Raw genomic sequence first — 6,000 nt, 5'->3', positions numbered from 1 at the left:
AGACTGTTTATACCCGGGAGAATACATTGTACTTAGTGTTTATATGAGGTCATAGGAGAGGACTCGTACGGGAAGTTCTCTACATTGTGTGTTCTCTGAGCTTCCTCGCGTCTGTGAATTTGGAGGGTAGGGAGGAAGGTAGTATTGACATCAAGGACAAGTGGGAACAGAAGCAAGGGGGACCCATAGCAACGTTTCTGAGAAGGGCAGATGCCCAGGCACTGTGCTGGAGAATATGCTGGTATCGCTGTTTGGCAATGGTCAGTTAGTTATCAATGAACCAGAGCAGAAGACCAGAACGGAAACCATGACACCCACCCCACCATAAGTTTGGGTTTCCTCCAAAACCATTTCCCTTCTGAATGTGGATGCAGTGAGCTGGAGAGAGGATATAAGTCAGCTGCAGGAAGCTCTCTCCACACTCTGGACCCTAAGGAGGTCATTCCTGAGCCCCTCACCTCCGACTTTGGCCAGACCAGTCTTCAGTTCCATGGGAGGCTTTGAGGGTCACCTGTACCCAGGCCTGTCTTTCTTCTTCTATGGACTTTATCATGCACGACTCGTTTCCAGGGCTTTGATATGCAACTGCCCCGTTCAGTATCCGCCACGCCGTCCCTGGAGCAGAGGGAGATGGGCCAGGCTGCAACAAGTTCACTATGTCGGGCTGGTGAAGATACTGAGCGCCTGCATTTTAGTAGCCCAGGAGCTGTGTAGCGTGCCTTTGCAGTTCGTCCTCATCAGCAATATATATCATCAGCGAAACTTCTTATACCGCAAGCAGTGGCAGCATCTCACTATGTATTCGACCTTCTTCTTGAGTGGATGCATCGACGTGGTGAGTCAGAACCTGCTGCCCCGGAGGTGTGCTGCTCTGGAGCAAGGTGCCCAAGCCCTGGGCATGTTTCTACTTCTGCCCCTGATGGTGTCTCACATGCAGGACTCAGAAGGAGTGGAGTTGCAGTCTCACATCCTGCTCACCCAGGCCATGTTCCTGCTGCTGCTGGTGGTGACGGGAGAGCTCTGGGCTCCCAACATGCTGCAGCTCTGGGCGATGAAGGCCTTTTTGTACCTGATTATAGGCTCTTGGCTGATGCAGATTGGCTTCATGCTGTTCAAACCCATCTCGGGCTATAAATGGATGGACGATGACAAAAATGACATTCTATTTGTCACCACCTTCTTCTGCTGGCATGTGGTTTTCACTGCCATTTTGATGATCTGGATCTATGGCTTCTCCTTTTGGTGGTACTGTTACATTCGCTGATGTCTGAGCCTGGCCGAGCCCAGAATGGTTCCAGGCACCTGCACATTCTGGAAGAGCTGGTGGGAAACTGAGGCAAGTGGAGCTGTCAGCGGAGAGGACCAGGACCCGTGCGCCCCCCCGCCCGGCTTCTCTCAGTCTCGTGTGCTGAGAGTGTGCAGAGGTGAATGACAGCACAAGAGGCACGTGACTCTGACCTTCAAGCTCCCCAAGCATTTCCCCTGCCCCCTCAACTCCCCTCAACTCCCTGCTCACCCCGCTCCTCCCTGCACTCCTCACTGTCCTCCAAGAGAATGTAAAAATAAACACCCCAAATCCTGCCTCGGCGTCTCTATAATTCCCCCCACCCATCACCCAGAATCCCCACGAGTCACAGGCAGGACATCATAATAATGTCCACACTGTATGACATCATCACGATTTACCTCTCATAACAGCCACCTCCCCATCCTTCCTCTTTCTGGATCTCGTCAGTACTCACACTACTGCCATTTTGAATCTATAGAACTCTTCAAACTGTTACCGAGTTCTTTGTTTGGGTTACTTTATAATTTGTCAAAAGAAATGTCAGAACCTTTCTTTTTTCCAGCTTTATGGAGGTATACTTAATGTTTTTAAAATCGCATCTATGAATGTATACATTTGGGTGAGTCTGGACCGCGATCCTTAGAGGCAGCGCCCTCTGCAGGGTCTGGTGGAGCAGAGTAACACCCCGCACGCTGTCTCCCCGAGCGTCATTTGTAAGGTCTTCTATCTGTGTAGACCAGCCCATTGCTCTGTACACACCTCAGTCAATTTCCAAGGGGTAGACCAACATGGATCCACTCCTTTCTGGTTCTCATGTACAATACAATCCAATGGCTTGTTTATTTCACATACTTTTCTTTCGCTCTTTTTTTATTTATTTATTGATATTGGAGAAAGAAAGGAAGGGAGAGAGAGAGAGAGAAACGATGAGAGAGAACATCAATTGGCCGCCTTCTGCATGCCCCCCACTGGGGATCAGGCCCACAACCTGGGCATGTGCCCTGACCTGGAATCGAACCGGCGACCTCTTGATATATGGGTTGACACTCAACCACTGAGCCACACTGGCCGGGTAACACATATTTTTCTTTTTAATCCTACAACTACCCTTTTGGTTGGTTTATAAATGGTCATCTAAAATTCAAAGAAACTGGCTTAAGGCTGGGTTTCCTAATGTCATTTTGCTGTGTCACATAATGCTACTGCTCAGTGTCAAGGAGGGTTGGCATTCTGAAGAGTAGAATTAAATTATTGGAGACTTACAAAAAAAAAAAAAAAAGTCTTTATGTCACTATTCTGCTTCTCTACCTGCTGTTCCCAGGAGGTGGCGCACCTGTCAAACTTCCCTTACTCCCAGCCAGGTCAGGACTAAAATGTCTAGGCTTAGGACAGAGTGAGGCTGGGGCAGGAATTCCAGAGGGTCATGGTTCTAGTTCCCCTGTTGCTTCTAGTTCCTAGAACTAAGTGAATCTGTCTTCCTTTGGTTCTGGCCCCATTCTTCCTTGTTAATTTTCTGGTTCAAAAGTTAAGGTGTAGCAGGGGTGAATTGTTGTCTGGCTGTTAAGGGTCCCTACCCTCTGAATTTGGGGGCCGGTGAGCATTCCGGGTTATTGCAAAGGGAAGAGGCGCTTCCTAGTGTCATTTAGATCGGGCTCAGCAACATCTCCGCCTGTGGGATGGCATGTGCCTGGCATCCAATGTGACCAGCAGGCAGCTGTTTGTGGAAGGCTTAGCCCTCACCCCAGTGGGGTGATCAGATCACTGGAGGTGAGCAGTGGTCCCTGGGACGGAAATACTACTCAGGCTTCCAACCCTCTGCAGAGCCTCCTCTGTGGAGGGAGCCCACCCACTGAAAATTGTCCTGCGTGTGCAGCTTTAAAACGGCTCCATTCCGTCCCTGTTTGGACTTCTGATAGCGCCCTGGGATTCTCCAGCAATGAAGGCTCCCAACTGGCTCTTAATAGAGCATTCCCTGGCCAGCCCTCCTGGCCCCGCCCCGGCAAGGTAGTTCAGATTTCTCCAGCTCTGCCTTCAATGGGAATATGCTCATTTGTGTAGATTAGGGCTTGGAATTAGGCAGATGACTCCTACCCACAAGAGCTCCAGTGTCCTCTGCAGACACTGGCCCTGCGCAGCCCTCGCATGCGCAGTACGCACCTGTCTGCTGGCCTGGGGGGCTGGGGCTTCCAGGCCGTGAAGTTCAGGCCCGCCCTTCACCGGCTGTGCTTTTTCTGGTCCTGGTGGCCAATGGAGCTCAGCAGTTTTCCCGGTGGGTTTTGCTGTGTTCCTGGTTGACCCCTCTGGTCCCATCTCCTGTTTCTCCCCCACAACCTTGGGTATCTTTCCAGGCCTTGCCCGGCCCTGCCACTCCTCCCGGTAGCCGGGTGGAACCACCTACAGTGCCAGAGAATCTGTTTCCCTCCACCTCCTTTCCTAGTGATCCAGCAAGCTGCTTCCTAGGACATTAAGAGCATATTTTGGCCCTGGCCGGTTTGGCTCAGCGGTTAGAGCGTCCGCCTGCGGTCCGGAGAGACCCGGGTTCGGTTCCCGCTAAGGGCATGTACCTCGGTTGCGGTTTGTCCCCGGCCCTGGTTGGTCGTGCGGGTGGGCAGCCACTCGATGTGTCCCTTTCACATCGATGTTTCCCTCTCTCTCTCTCTTCCTCTCTCTCCCTCCCACACTGTCTGTACAAAAAATGGAAAAATGTCCTCGGATGAGGATTAAAAAAAAAAAAAAAAAAAAAAAAAAAAAAAAAAGAGCATATTTTGGATTATTTTACTGAAAAATACGTTTTTGCTCTTACAATTAGACCTCATCTTGAGGCAGTATCTCTCACTAATTAAGGGAAGTTATTATATACAAGGGCAGAAAAGCAAAGCCCAAATATTAATATTTTGAGATATTATCACTCTACAAAGGTAACTGAAGAGATACCAAAGCTACTAGTAGACAGATCTATCCCCTTTCTGAGGACTTTTGAGGTCCTGTTAATTACTAATCACCTCATTCTTGAAGCAAATTACTGCCTAGAGATATTATGTCTCACAATATGTATCTTTCAAGTACAAAAAAAAATATTAGGAGGTGTTCACAGAGCCACAAAGGATTAATGGGGCCTGATGTAATAGTGGGATGGACAGGCCTCCTGTTTGGATGATAAGGACCTTTCTGTATTCCTACATCACAGTATGCATGAACACTCTGACAGTAATCCTAAACTTTGAAATGTAAAAACAACTTGAAGATAAATTTTGGGAAGAACAAAACCAAAAACAACAATAAATAGGGTTTTGGAGAGAAAGGTGTCATCTTCAACACTATCCACCAGAGGGCACTATAAAGGCACTTGCTCTCCATTTGGTATAGAACTACCCATTTAACAGAGAGAAAGGAGAAAAGAAAAATTCAGAAGCAAGTGTTATCCAAGCATCCATTAATATAATGAAGGTATGTTTGTTTCCTGTTAAACTTAGATGTGTGGACATGAATAAATATAGTATTTAATTGATAGATACAGATTATATTTATAGATGTATGAACATAGATACATATATAGATATATTTATTCATACACAGATATGTAGATATGTGTGTATATCAAAAACACAGTAGCGCCAACATATCCTTTGAGGTGGAGCTACAATGACTACTTTTTAGCAGCCTTATGAAAATCATCAAAATGCTCTTTTTAGCTTATCATATGTTAAGCATGCAATAAATAGTTGGTGAATGAGTAAAGAAAGAATCTGGTACAGTAGCATAGAGAAAATGTCAATTTAATTCTGATATGGGTTTTGAAGGATAAGTAGGAGTTTGATAGATGAGTTCAGGCAGGCATCCTGAGGTCTTGTACGTTCCTGTACTCAGACACCTAACGTGGCATTGCAGTTCCAGGGATGAGATTTCATGGCCCAGTGGTACTAGAGAAAAATATTGAATTCCTGTCCCACCCCCCAGGAAGGGTGATTAAGGAAGAGCCACACAAAATGGTTTTATGGAAAGTTTGATAATTTTCTTTTCAATTTGAAGGCAGAAGGTTATTAATGGGTTCTTACTAATTGAGGGAGAACCTTATGCCAACAACAAGAAAAATGCTTGCGATGGCTTGTATTGTAATAAATATTCATTATATTATGGTACTCATTTAAAAAGACTAATTATTAAGCTATTAACTTGACATATACAATTATTTATAAATGTAGTAATTTCATTTAAAGTTGTTTTCACTTGTTCATTACTTTTCAATAAAATCATACATTTGATAAATCAAATTTTCTTAAATAGATACCATTTCCATATTTTGTGAATTAAAACTTTTTATACATTTCATATTTGATTTTAAAATATTATTCTTTTAAATACTTTAACTATCTAATAAGGCATATTTATAAACTTAGCAAAATTCTTATAAGGGCTTAAAATGGTTTTTTAATTAGACCTAAATCCACATCTCAGCTCAGGTTCTTACTAGCTGTGTACTGGTTAGCATCCTTTCTTTCTTTTTTTTTTTCTTTTTTTATCCTCACCCGAGGACATTTTTCCATTTTTTGTTCAGATAGAGTGGGAGGGAGGGAGAGAGAAAGAGAGAGAAACATCAATGTGAAAGGGACACATCGAGTGGCTGCCACCTGCACGACCGACCAGGGCCGGGGACAAACGGCAACTGAGGTACGTGCCCTTAGCGGGAACCGAACCCGGGTCTCTCCGGACCG

General features: G+C 45.6%; 1 pseudogene; it reads left to right on the top strand.

Annotated features, from left to right (window-relative positions):
• Positions 1 to 334: 334 nt before the first annotated feature.
• LOC118636993 lies at positions 335 to 1,428 on the top strand (annotated as a pseudogene).
• The last annotated feature ends 4,572 nt before the right edge of the window (positions 1,429 to 6,000 follow it).

Source organism: Molossus molossus, unplaced genomic scaffold, assembly GCF_014108415.1.
Source record: "Molossus molossus isolate mMolMol1 unplaced genomic scaffold, mMolMol1.p scaffold_m16_p_20, whole genome shotgun sequence".
NCBI classification, from domain to species: domain Eukaryota; kingdom Metazoa; phylum Chordata; class Mammalia; order Chiroptera; family Molossidae; genus Molossus; species Molossus molossus.
Note: the sequence above shows the minus strand (reverse complement) of the source record. Positions and strands in the feature narration are given on the sequence as shown.